Source organism: Oncorhynchus mykiss, chromosome 27, assembly GCF_057628025.1.
Source record: "Oncorhynchus mykiss isolate SJ-2025 chromosome 27, ASM5762802v1, whole genome shotgun sequence".
Taxonomy (NCBI): domain Eukaryota; kingdom Metazoa; phylum Chordata; class Actinopteri; order Salmoniformes; family Salmonidae; genus Oncorhynchus; species Oncorhynchus mykiss.
Window position 1 is genome coordinate 28,442,538 of NC_143048.1, and position 13,707 is coordinate 28,456,244.

Genomic DNA, 13,707 nt, shown 5'->3' on the forward strand with positions numbered 1-13,707 from the left:
TTAACCAACACAAAAACATCCTATGGCGTTCTGCATTAGCATCGAACAGCCCCCGTGATATGCAGCTGTTCAGGGAAGCTAGAAACCATTATACACAGGCAGTTAGAAAAGCCAAGGCTAGCTTTTTCAAGCAGAAATTTGCTTCCTGCAACACTAACTCAAAAAAGTTCTGGGACACTGTAAAGTCCATGAAGAATAACAACACCTCCTCCCAGCTGCCCACTGCACTGAAGATAGGAAACACTGTCACCACTGATAAATCCACCATAATTGAGAATTTCAATAAGCATTTTTCTACGGCTGGCCATGCTTTCCACCTGGCTACTCCTACCCCGGTCAACAGCACTGCACCCCCAACAGCAACTCGCCCAAGCCTTCCCCATTTCTCCTTCTCCCAAATCCATTCAGCTGATGTTCTGAAAGAGCTGCAAAATCTGGACCTCTACAAATCAGCCGGGCTAGACAATCTGGACCCTTTCTTTCTAAAATTATCTGCCGAAATTATCTGCCCTATCACTAGCCTGTTCAACCTCTCTTTCGTGTCGTCTGAGATTCCCAAAGATTGGAAAGCAGCTGCGGTCATCCCCCTCTTCAAAGGGGGGGACACTCTTGACCCAAACTGCTACAGACCTATATCTATCCTACCATGCCTTTCTAAGGTCTTCGAAAGCCAAGTCAACAAACAGATTACCGACCATTTCGAATCTCACCATACCTTCTCTGCTATGCAATCTGGTTTCAGAGCTGGTCATGGGTGCACCTCAGCCACGCTCAAGGTCCTAAACGATATCTTAACCGCCATCGATAAGAAACATTACTGTGCAGCCGTATTCATTGATCTGGCCAAGGCTTTCGACTCTGTCAATCACCACATCTTCATCGGCAGACTCGACAGCCTTGGTTTCTCAAATGATTGCCTCGCCTGGTTCACCAACTACTTATTTGATAGAGTTCAGTGTGTCAAATCGGAGGGTCTGCTGTCCGGACCTCTGGCAGTCTCTATGGGGGTGCCACAGGGTTCAATTCTTGGACCGACTCTCTTCTCTGTATACATCAATGAGGTCGCTCTTGCTGCTGGTGAGTCTCTGATCCACCTCTACGCAGACGACACCATTCTGTATACTTCCGGCCCTTCTTTGGACACTGTGTTAACAACCCTCCAGGCAAGCTTCAATGCCATACAACTCTCCTTCCGTGGCCTCCAATTGCTCTTAAATACAAGTAAAACTAAATGCATGCTCTTCAACCGATCGCTACCTGCACCTACCCGCCTGTCCAACATCACTACTCTGGACGGCTCTGACTTAGAATACGAAGACAACTACAAATACTTAGGTGTCTGGTTAGACTGTAAACTCTCCTTCCAGACCCATATCAAACATCTCCAATCCAAAGTTAAATCTAGAATTGGCTTCCTATTTCGCAACAAAGCATCCTTCACTCATGCTGCCAAACATACCCTTGTAAAACTGACCATCCTACTCGACTTTGGCGATGTCATTTACAAAATAGCCTCCAAAACCCTACTCAACAAATTGGATGCAGTCTATCACAGTGCAATCCGTTTTGTCACCAAAGCCCCATATACTACCCACCATTGCGATCTGTACGCTCTCGTTGGCTGGCCCTCGCTTCATACTCGTCGCCAAACCCACTGGCTCTATGTCATCTACAAGACCCTGCTAGGTAAAGTCCCCCCTTATCTCAGCTCGCTGGTCACCATAGCATCTCCCACCTGTAGCACACGCTCCAGCAGGTATATCTCACTAGTCACCCCCAAAACCAATTATTTCTTTGGCCGCCTCTCCTTCCAGTTCTCTGCTGCCAATGACTGGAACGAACTACAAAAATCTCTGAAACTGGAAACACTTATCTCCCTCACTAGCTTTAAGCACCAACTGTCAGAGCAGCTCACAGATTACTGCACCTGTACATAGCCCACCTATAATTTAGCCCAAACAACTACCTCTTTCCCAACTGTATTTAATTAATTTATTTATTTTGCTCCTTTGCACCCCATTATTTTTATTTCTACTTTGCATATTCTTCCATTGCAAAACTACCATTCCAGTGTTTTACTTGCTATATTGTATTTACTTTGCCACCATGGCCTTTTTTGCCTTTACCTCCCTTCTCACCTCATTTGCTCACATTGTATATAGACTTGTTTATACTGTATTATTGACTGTATGTTTGTTTTACTCCATGTGTAACTCTGTGTCGTTGTATCTGTCGAACTGCTTTGCTTTATCTTGGCCAGGTCACAATTGTAAATGAGAACTTGTTCTCAACTTGCCTACCTGGTTAAATAAAGGTAAAATAAAAAAAATAAAAAAAGGCTTCATAATTGATAAAGGTCATGTTAAATGACTGATATTATCTCATAGAAGGAAACGTATATGATCTCCTGAGCCCATCTTAACCTGAACTTATTTTCAGCGTTTTGTCATATTTCTACCAGCATTACATTTACATTTTAGTAATTTAGCAGACACCCTGATAATATTTTACTAAATACATATACTGGAAAATCTTTTAGCATTTTCCTCACAGTATCACACATTTTCAAGCTTTATTAGTCTTATTACACCAATTATTTACAGGATCAGTGGGTCCCCGTCGGAACAGTTGAGCTAACGTAGGCTAATGTGATTAGCATGATGTTGAAAGCAACAAGAACATTTCCCAGGACATAGACATATCTGATATGGGCAGAAAGCTTAAATTCTTGTTAATCTAATTGCACTGTCCAATTTACAGTAGATATTACAATTGGCTTAGCGTCATCTGGGTTAGGGAGGGTTTGGCCGGTAGGGATATCCTTGTCTCATCACACACTATTGACTCATGTGGTGGGCTGGGCGCAGTGCATGCTAACCAGGTTGCCAGGTGCACAGTGTTTCCTCTGACACATTGGTGAGGCTGGCTTCCGGGTTGGATGTGCGCTGTGTTAAGATGCATGGCTTTTGACCTTTGTCTCTCCCAAGCCCAAACGGGAGTTGTAGCGATGAGACAAGATAGTAACTACTAACAATTGGATACCACAAAATTGGGGAGAAAAGGGGGTACTTTTTTTTTTAAACAAACAAACAAAAATGTTAATAAACCAATTTGGCCCATTTGGGCAGTCTTGACACAACATTTTGAACAGAAATGCAATGGCTAATTGAATCAGTCTAAAACCTTGCACACACACTTCTGCCAACTAGTGGCCAAAATCTATATTATGCCTTGACTCCTAAGTCATTTTAGGCAAAAATTTGAAAAAAAAGGGTCCAATCCTTAAGAGGTTTTAATTTATGCCCCGAAAAATCTATTCAGTTCCTCCACATTCAAACGAATAGCGGCCAACTTGAAAATAGGTTGTTGTGACTGATTTTACATTAAATCTATGATGACTCTATGAAACTTTTCCAATGGGTGTCCTTGTTCTGTGGGAAGTTTGGTGTAGTTATCATCTATGGTGCAATGTGATAATAAAGCACATCCCAGAGTTGCCCATTCTGTCTCATCAATGTATCCCAAAATGCACACAGGTATGACCTTTGACCCCCCCCCCCCCCCCCCCAAGGTGGACCCATGGAGATGTCATTAACATTCCAATTATTTTATACATGATTTCATGCCTCAAGTTAATAACATATCAAGTGCCTTATTTTGCAAAGATTGTTCTCTGATAATACAAAATGACATTACATATCCTCCATCCTGTTGGTCCAAACAACCAATGCCAGTTTATTTATCTATTTTTTTTATTTCACCTTTATTTAACCAGGTTGACCAGTTGAGAACAAGTTCTCATTTACAACTGCGACCTGAGCAAGATAAAGCAAAGCAGTGCGACAAAAACAACAACACATCGTTACACATAAACAAACGTAAAGTCGATAACACAATAGAAAAATCTATGTACAGAGTGTGCAAATGTAGAAGAGTAAGGCAATAAATAGGCCATAGAGGTGAAATAATTACAATTTAGCATTAACACTGGAGTGATAGATGTGCAGATGATGATGTGCAAGTAGAGATACTGGGGTGCAAAAGAGCAAGAGGATAAATAACAATATGGGGATGAGGTAGTTGGGTATTTACAGATTGGCTGTGTACAGGTAGGGTACACATCGGTAAGCTGACAGCTGATGCTTAAAGTTAGAGAGGGAGATATAAGATTCCAGCTTCAGTGATTTTTGCAATTCCTTCCAGTCATTGGCAGCAGAGAACTGGAAGGAAAGGCGGCCAAAGGAAGTGTTGACTGGGGATGACCAGTGAAATATACCTGCTGGAGCGTGTGCTACGGGAGGGTGTTGCTATGATGACCAGTGAGCTGAGATAAGGAGGGGCTTATAGATGACCTGGAGCCAGTGGGTTTGGCGACAAATATGTAGTGAGGGCCAGCCAACGAGAACATACAGGTCGCAGTGGTGGGTAGTATATGGGGCTTTGGTGACAAAACGGATGGCACTGTGATGGTGTGTTGGAGGCTACTTTGTAAATTATATCGCCGAAGTCAAGGATCGGTAGGATGGTCAGTTTTACAAGGATATGTTTGGCAGCATGAGTGAAGGATGCTTTGTTGTGAAATAGGAAGCCAATTCTAGATGTAATTTTGAATTGGAGATACTTAATGTGAGTCTGGAAGGAGAGTCTAACCAGACACCTAGGTATTTGTAGTTGTCCACATATTCTAAGTCAGAACCATCCAGAGTAGTGATGCTAGTCGGGCGGGTGGGTGCGGGCAACAATCGGTTGAAGAGCATGCATTTAGTTTTCCTAGCATTTAAAAGCAGTTGGAGGCCACGGAAGGAGTGTGGTATGCCATTAAAGCTCGTTTGGAGGTTTGTTAACACAGTGTCCAAAGAAGGGACAGATGTATATAGAATGGTGTCGTCTGCGTAGAGGTGGATCAGAGAATCACCAGCAGCAAGAGCGACATCATTGATATATACAGAGAAAAGAGTCGGCCCGATAATTGAACCCTGTGGCACCCCCATAGAGACTGCCAGAGACAGGCTCTCCGATTTGACACACTGAACTCTATCTGAGAAGTAGTTGGTGAAACAGGCGAGGCAGTCATTTGAGAAGCCAAGGCTATTGAGTCTTGCCGATAAGAATGTGAAGACAGCTGCACAGTACTGTCTTTTATCGAAGTTGCTGCAGGGGGGGCTGTGCTGTTGGCCGGGGTAGGGGCTTTCCAGTTGGAAAGCATGGCCAGCCGTAGAAAAATGCTTATTGAAATGATCGATTAATGTAGATTTATTGGTGGTGACAGTGTTTCCTAGCCTCAGTGCAGTGGGCAGCTGGGAGGAGGTGCTCTTATTCTCCATGGACTTTACAGTGTCCCAAAACATTTTTGAATTAGTGCTACAGGATGCAAATATTGGTTCCTGACTTCCCTGAAAAGTTGCATATCGCGGGGGCTATTCAATGCTAATTCTGAACACCACAGGATGTTTTCATGCTGGTCAAGAGCAGTCAAGTCTGAGGTGAACCAAGGGCTATATCTGTTCTTAGTTCTACATTTTTAGAATGGGGCATGCTTATTTAAGATGGTAGGAAAGCACTTTTAAAGAGCAACCAGGCATCCTCTCCTGATGGTATGAGGTCAATATCCTTCCAGGATACCCAGGCCAGGTTGATTACAAAGGCCTACGTTTGACCGCGGCCCCATCACCCACGCAGGCAATGAGGCTGTGATCACTGAGATCCTGGTAAGAAGAACAAATTCGTATTTACAATGACGGCCTACCCCAGACGACGCTGGGCCAATTGTGCGAAGCCCTATAAGACTCCCAATTACGGCCAGATGTGATGCAGCCTGGATTTGAACCAGTTGCACTGGGATGCAGAACTTCTTGCACTGGGATGCAGTGTCTCAGACTACTGCGTCACTCGGGAGCCCCAGTAGCACATTTCAGACACGAATGCAATAAAATGCACTTCACATGAAAAAACGGTTGAAAATAAAAACGGAAATATTTACTACATACGAGGATTTTAAAAAAAGAATAACAATTTAAAACTGAAAGACTGAAAAAACACCCTAAGGTAAATGCACCCCTGTCCAGTGTGTATTGACAGGTGATTAGAACGCTTCTTGTGGGCATTTTTACACCTGTTCAATGTTAATTTACAGGTGATTAGAACGTATGTTATGGCCATTTTTACACGCGATCATTACACCTGTTCAATGTTCATTTAGAGGTGATTAGAACGCTTGAATATTGTACTTTCAGACAAATGAAATTGTACCATTGCACACGTTCTGAACGCCTGTGTCGTAACGGGTACATTTCATGGGTCTGAAAGTACCACATTGTAGCCCCTCCCACCTCAATTTCCGTGAGTTTGACTTTGTTTGACTTCCGGCCTGTTGAGATGAATCGCTTACCCAAGGAGGGAGTTTCTAAATATGGATCAAATTGTTCAAATGAGTCAAGGCGTTGGTGAGAAATGGAAGAAGAAATGAAAACAACTTTTCCCACATAGCATTACAACTACAAAGTTGACGCTGGCTAGCTAACTTATTTTAATTTAAATAGTTAGTTAACAAGCTAGCAATAGTCTTATGTCTAGCCTGTAACTAATGGTTGTTACGTTGTGGGACAGAGCAATAGTTATTTATACTTGTCCTTTGGTTGAGACTAACATTCGTTTAGAAAATAATTGTTTACTTTATGTATATTTGTTGTGTAATTGTTTGGATTTGCTAGTTGGAAAGCTGAGATGTGTTTGCTCAAGTTAGCTAACTTAGCTATTCGCTCATGTTTTAGGAGAACTGTGGGATTCTGTATTTTACATTATAGCCATTAATATATATATGATTAAATATCATGATGTTGGCTGTGTGAGGTATCTGCATTTGTGCACTTGAGCATCATCATGTGATTAAACAACTGCTTGCTACATCTACTTGCCTGTTTGTGTGTGTGTGACAAGAACTGAGTAACATGGTGTGACCTGCATGTTGCAAAACTGTAGATAACAGCCCAGCAGATGCTTTGTCCTTGTGTTTGTATGTAACAATATTGAGCACATGGTGTGACTTGCCCTATCTTACAAAGTTGTGGTTAATCAGGTATATGGAGAGGTGGTCATCACGAGGTTTAACCGAGATGGAAAAATACTGAACAACACAATAGCAGGACCTGAGCAACTGTTATAACTATACTGCGATACCAGAACAGTAAGAATCTATACATCGACGGAGGGAGGACTCCAAGAAGCGCCAAGAGGCGGGGACCCGCCTGAGCGCCTGCGATAGGCTGAGCAAGTCTAAACCACGCTCAGCCTCTACTGTGATAGGCCAACAGACGTTGGAACAATGTCTATCACAGAATAAGAACAACTGTTTACGTACATCCTGTCAGTTCTCTGTTCTGCCCTGCGTGGTATTACAGTGAGCCCGTATATACGAAAGTTGCATTTGCCATTTATTGCTTAGCTAATAAAAAATACATAGTATACAATCGATGACTCTTGGTCATATTTATCCTGATACCAGATTTGAATTTACGCAACTGTGACAGAACAGACTAGCTCCTTGCAGAATCTTGACAAAAGAGAATGTGGAATAAGATCTGGCTGTTGCAGTGCCCAGACAAGGTGAGAGCAAACTGCTACAGAGATAAAAAGGTAAGATCTCTATCTTGATTAGCTATATTTCAAGTTTGAACCAATGCAATGGGTATTTTATTGACTTGCTAAATGACATGCTTTTCCTGAAAATGTCTATCTGATAAAGTTGTTAGTTCTAGGAAATGTAAAGTACTCAAGCATCTGCAGACCAGTGAGGAGGAGGAAAGCCAATAAGACAATAATTACTAGCTAGTTATATCAGACTTTTATTGGCTTGCTAAATGAACTGCTTTTCCTGAAAATGTCTCTGATAAAGCTACACTCTTGGAAAAAAAGGTGCTATCTAGAACGAACATAAGTTATTCAGCTGTCCCCGTAAATAACTAATGAAGAACCCTTGTTGGTTCCAGGTTGAACCACCTTGTTGGTTCCAGGTTGAACCACCTTGTTGGTTCCAGGTTGAACCACCTTGTTGGTTTCAGGTAGAACCACCTTGTTGGTTCCAGGTAGAACCCTTTCCACAGAGGGTTCTACCTGGAACCCAAAAGGGTTACACAATGGGGACAGCTGAAGAACCCTTTTGGAACCCTTTTTTCTAAGAGTGTATACTATTTTTTTCTAATGCAATATCCATGGTACAGCCACAACATGATGATCATGTAGTCAAGCATCTGAAGACTAGCAAGGAGGAGAAAAGCCTGCTTTGGATGAGCAAGGGAGAACAATAACTAGCTATATCAGATAAACATGTTCAGGAGAAGCAGGGAGAGAGCAAGCTAGTAGTAGTAACATTATTATTAGAAACCACACATGTGCATGTATCTGTGTTTTATATTTTAAGCAATAAGGCAGCTCGGGATTTGTGGTATGTGGACAATATACCACGGCTTAGGGCTGCAACGCAGAGTGCCTGGATACAGCTCTTAGCCATGGTATATAACCCCCAAGGTGCCTTATTGCTATTAAAAAACTGGTTACCAACATAATTACAACAGTCAACAAGTAGTATTGACTCATACCCAGGGTATACGGTCTGATATACCACGGTTTGCTATCTGTCTCATGTTGTACCGATCATCAACATGAACAAGACTGAATTCTGTTGAATTGTCAACTGGTCTAAATTGTTGTTAGGATGATGTTGCTGTTCAGAATGACATGTTTTACTGTTGATGTTCACAGGAATCTCCAAATGCTATGTTGAACGAGCACCACGGATGAAGGAGTGGGAGGAAAGCGGACAGCTTCATTCTACCAAACATACAATGTTTGCTTCATGAATAATAGTTACATCTGAAATAATAATAATAATAATAATACAGAAATATTTTAGTTTATTCTGTTTCTGTTTTTATGCTGGATGAGTAATTTAGCAGGTCTGTATTATAATGTATTGTTTTGAAACGCTCATTAAATATCTATTCAGTCAAAACTCACTTATTTTACGTTTGCTAAAATAATGTATGTTTTGTACTGTTACTTTTTACATTCTGAAACAGTCTCGTTAGTTTTGAGCTAGACTATGATCGGGGAAATGTCTTCTGTAAATGTCTACTACCCTTTTTAAAATGTTGATGAATGAAAGTAGCACCTTTTCTTATAGTTTGTTGCTTCTGTCTGATGAGGAAGTGGGCGATGTGTAATACATTGGAGGAGGACGGGAGAATTAATGAGAAATCAGAACTTGGCAATGTCAGGGAATAAGTAGGATACATGTACATCCTATTAATGGCAAAATAAACTGCAGAGGTAGCTTTAAGATAACATGCTCATATCTAATGTTATGTACTGCACAGACGGCTAGCCAGCTATTTTCAAAACATTGGATTACCAATTTGAGCGGTGACGTCTCAGTTTGCACCACATTTTGACATGGAGGTATGTCACCTAGAGATGAACGTACTTTGGTGCAAAAAGTGAAAATCCATCCCAGAACAACAGCAAAGGACCTTGTGAAGATTCTGGGGGAAACCGGTACAAAAGTATCTATATCCGCAGTAAAACGAGTCCCATATCGACATAACCTGAAAGGCCGCTCAGCAAGGAAGAAGCCACTGCTCCAAAACCACCGTAAAAAAGACAAACTACGGTTTGCAACTGCACATGGGGACAAAGATCGTACTTTTTGGAGAAATGTACTCTTGTCTGATGAAACAAAAATAGAACTGTTTGGCCATAATGACCATCGTTATATTTGGAGAAAAAAGGGGGAGGCTTGCAAGCCGAAGAACACTATCCCAACCGTGAAGCACGGGGGTGGCAGTATCATGTTGTGGGTGTCCTTTGCTGCAGGAGGGACTGGTGCACTTCACAAAATAGATGGCATCATGAGGAGGAAAATTGTGGATCTATTGAAGCAACATCTCAAGACATCAGTCAGGTAGTTAAAGCTTGGACGCAAATGGGTCTTCCAAAAGGACAATGACCCCAAGCATATTTCCAAAGTTGTGGCAAATTGGCTTATGGACAACAAAGTCAAGGTATTGGAGTGGCCATCAAAGCCCTGACCTCAATCCTATAGATAATTTGTGGGCAGAACTGAAAAAGCGTGTGCGAGCAAGGAGGCCTACAAACCTGACTCAGTTACACCAGCTCTGCCAGGAGGAATGGGCCAAAATTCACCCAACTTATTGTGGGAAGCTTGTGGAAGGCTGCCCAAAATGTTTGACCCAAGATAAACAATATTACCTGAATTAGCCCGACTAACTGGTGCTCCCACACATCGGCTACTCGGACAATTTGCATTGTGTCCCGCCAACCCCTCTTTTACACTGCTGCTGCTCTGTTTATCATCTATGCATAGTCACTTTAACTATACCTACATCTACAGTGGGGCAAAAAAGTATTTAGTCAGCCACCAATTGTGCAAGTTCTCCCACTTAAAAAGATGAAAGAGGCCTGTAATTTTCATCATAGGTACACTTCAACTATGACAGACAAAATTAGAAAAAAAATCCAGAAAATCACATTGTATGATTTTTAATTAATTTGCAAATTATGGTGGAAAATAAGTATTTGGTCACCTACAAACAAGCAAGATTTCTGGCTCTCACAGACCTGTAACTTCTTCTTTAAGAGGCTCCTCTGTCCTCCACTCGTTACCTGTATTAATGGCACCTGTTTGAACTTGTTATCGGTATAAAAGACACCTGTCCACAACCTCAAACAGTCACACTCCAAACTCCACTATGGCCAAGACCAAAGAGCTGTCAAAGGACACCAGAAACTAAATTGTAGACCTGCACCAGGCTGGGAAGACTGAATCTGCAATAGGTAAGCAGCTTAGTTTGAAGAAATCAACTGTTGGAGCAATTATTAGGAAATGGAAGACATACAAGACCACTGATAATCTCCCTCGATCTGGGGCTCCACGCAAGATCTCACCCCGTGGGGTCAAAATGATCACAAGAACGGTGAGCAAAAATCCCAGAACCACACGGGGGGACCTAGTGAATGACCTGCAGAGAGCTGGGACCAAAGTAACAAAGCCTACCATCAGTAACACACTACGCCGCCAGGGACTCAAATCCTGCAGTGCCAGACGTGTCCCCCTGCTTAAGCCAGTACATGTCCAGGCCCGTCTGAAGTTTGCTAGTAGGCATTTGGATGATCCAGAAGAAGATTGGGAGAATGTCATATGGTCAGATGAAACCAAAATAAAACTTTTTGGTAAAAACTCAACTCGTCGTGTTTGGAGGACAAAGAATGCTGAGTTGCATCCAAAGAACACCATACCTACTGTGAAGCATGGGGCTGGAAACATCATGCTTTGGGGCTGTTTTTCTGCAAAGGGACCAGGACGACTGATCCGTGTAAAGGAAAGAATGAATGGGGCCATGTATCGTGAGATTTTGAGTGAAAACCTCCCATCAGCAAGGGCATTGAAGATGAAACGTCTTTCAGCATGACAATGATCCCAAACACACGAAGGCAACGAAGGAGTGGCTTCATAAGAACTATTTCAAGGTCCTGGAGTGGCCTAGACAGTCTGCAAATCTCAACCCCATAGAAAATCTTTGGAGGGAGTTGAAAGTCCGTGTTACCCAGCAACAGCCCCAAAACATCAGTGCTCTAGAGGAGATCTGCATAGAGGAATGGGCCAAAATACCATCAACAGTGTGTGAAAACCTTGTGAAGACTTACAGAAAACGTTTGACCTCTGTCATTGCCAACAAAGGGTATATAACAAAGTATTGAGATAAACTTTTGTTATTGACCAAATACTCATTTTCCACCATAATTTGCAAATAAATTCATTAAAAATCCTACAATGTGACTTTCTGGGTTTTTTTTCTTCTCATTTTGTCTGTCATAGTTGAAGTGTACCTTTGATGAAAATTACAGGCCTCTCATCTTTTTAAGTGAGAGAACTTGCACAATTGGTGGCTGACTAAATACTGTTTTGCCCCACTGTACATACAGTGGCTTGAGGAAGTATTCACCCCCTTGATATTTTTCCTATTTTGTTGCCTTATAACCTGGAATTAAAATATATATTTTTTTTTGGGGGGGGGGGGGTTGTATCATTTGATTTACACAACATGCCTACCACTTTGAAGATGCAAAATGTTTTTTTCTGTGAAACAAACAAGACATATTACAAAGTCAATACTTTGTAGAGCCACCTTTTGCAGCAATTACAGCTGCAAGTCTCTTGGGGTATGTCTCTAGAATGTTGGCACATCTAGCCACTGGGATTTTTGCCCATTCTTCAAGGCAAAACTGCTCAAGCTCCTTCAAGTTGGATGGGTTCCGCTGGTGTACAGCAATCTTTAAGTCATACCACAGATTCTCAATTGGATTGAGGTCTAGGCTTTGACTAGGCTATTCCAAGACATTTAAATGCTTCCTCTTAAACCACTCAAGTGTTGCTTCAGCAGTTTGCTTAGGGTCATTGTCCTGCTGGAAGGTGAACCTCCATACCAGTCTCTCTTGAAGACTGAAAAAAGGTTTCCCTCAAGAATTTCCCTGTATTTAGCGCGATCCAACATTCCATCAATTCTGACCAGATTCCCAGTCCCTGCCGAGGAAAAACAAACCCACAGCATGATGTTGCCATCACCATGCTTCACTGTGGGGATGATATTCTTGGGGTGATGAGAGGTGTTGGGTTTGCATCAGACATAGCTTTTCCTTGATGGCCAAAAAGCTCAATTTTAGTCTCATCTAACCAGAGTACCGTCTTCCATATGTTTGGGGAGTCTCCCACATGCCTTTTGGCGGACACCAAATGTGTGGAGCTTTGCAGCTCCTTCAGGTTATCTTTGATCTCTTTGTTGCCTCTGATTAATGCCCTCCTTGCCTGGTCTGTGAGTTTTGGTGGGTGGCCCTCTCTTGGCAGGTTTGTTGTGGTGCCATATTCTTTCCATTTTTTAATAATGGATTTAATGGATATTTCGGATATTTTTTTATAACCCAACCATGATCTGTACTTCTCCACAACTTTGTCCCTAACCTGTTTGGAGGACTCCTTGGTCTTCATGGTGCCACTTGCTTGGTGGTGTCCTTGCTTAATGGTGTTGCAGACTCTGGGGCCTTTCAAAACAGGTGTATATCTACATGACAGATCATGTGACACTTAGATTGCACACAGGTGGACTTTATTTAGCTAATTGTGCGACTTCTAAAGGTAATTGGTTGCACCAGATCTTATATAGGGGCTTCATAGCAAAAGGGGTGAATACATATGCACGCACCACTTTTCCATTGTTATTTTTTTAAACAAGTTATTTTTTTCATTTCACTTCACCAATTTGGACTATTTTGTGTATGTCCATTACATGAAATCCAAATAAAAATCAATTTAAATTACAGGTTGTAATGCAACAAAATAGGAAAAATGCCAAGGGGGGTGAATACCTTTGCAAGGCACTGTATTACCTCAATTAGCCAGACTAAACGGTGCCCCCGCACATTGACTCTGTACAGGCACCACCTATATATCACCTCGCTACTGTTATTTTCACTGTCATTTTACTGTTTTTACTTATTTACTTATCTATTGTTAACCTGATACCTATTTTCTTAAATTGCACTGTTGGTTAGGGCTTGTAAGTAAGCATTTCACTGTAAGGTGAAACACCTGTTGTAATAGGCACACGTGATAAATAAACTTTGATTTGATTTGCAAGA

The 13,707-nt window shown here is 41.9% G+C and overlaps 1 long non-coding RNA gene across 1 annotated transcript; it reads left to right on the forward strand.

Annotated features, from left to right (window-relative positions):
* Positions 1-7,364: 7,364 nt before the first annotated feature.
* LOC110507884 (uncharacterized) lies at positions 7,365-13,707 on the forward strand. The gene is made up of 2 exons (XR_002471204.3): positions 7,365-7,632; positions 8,758-13,707. It is a non-coding gene; the product is annotated as an uncharacterized LOC110507884 (long non-coding RNA).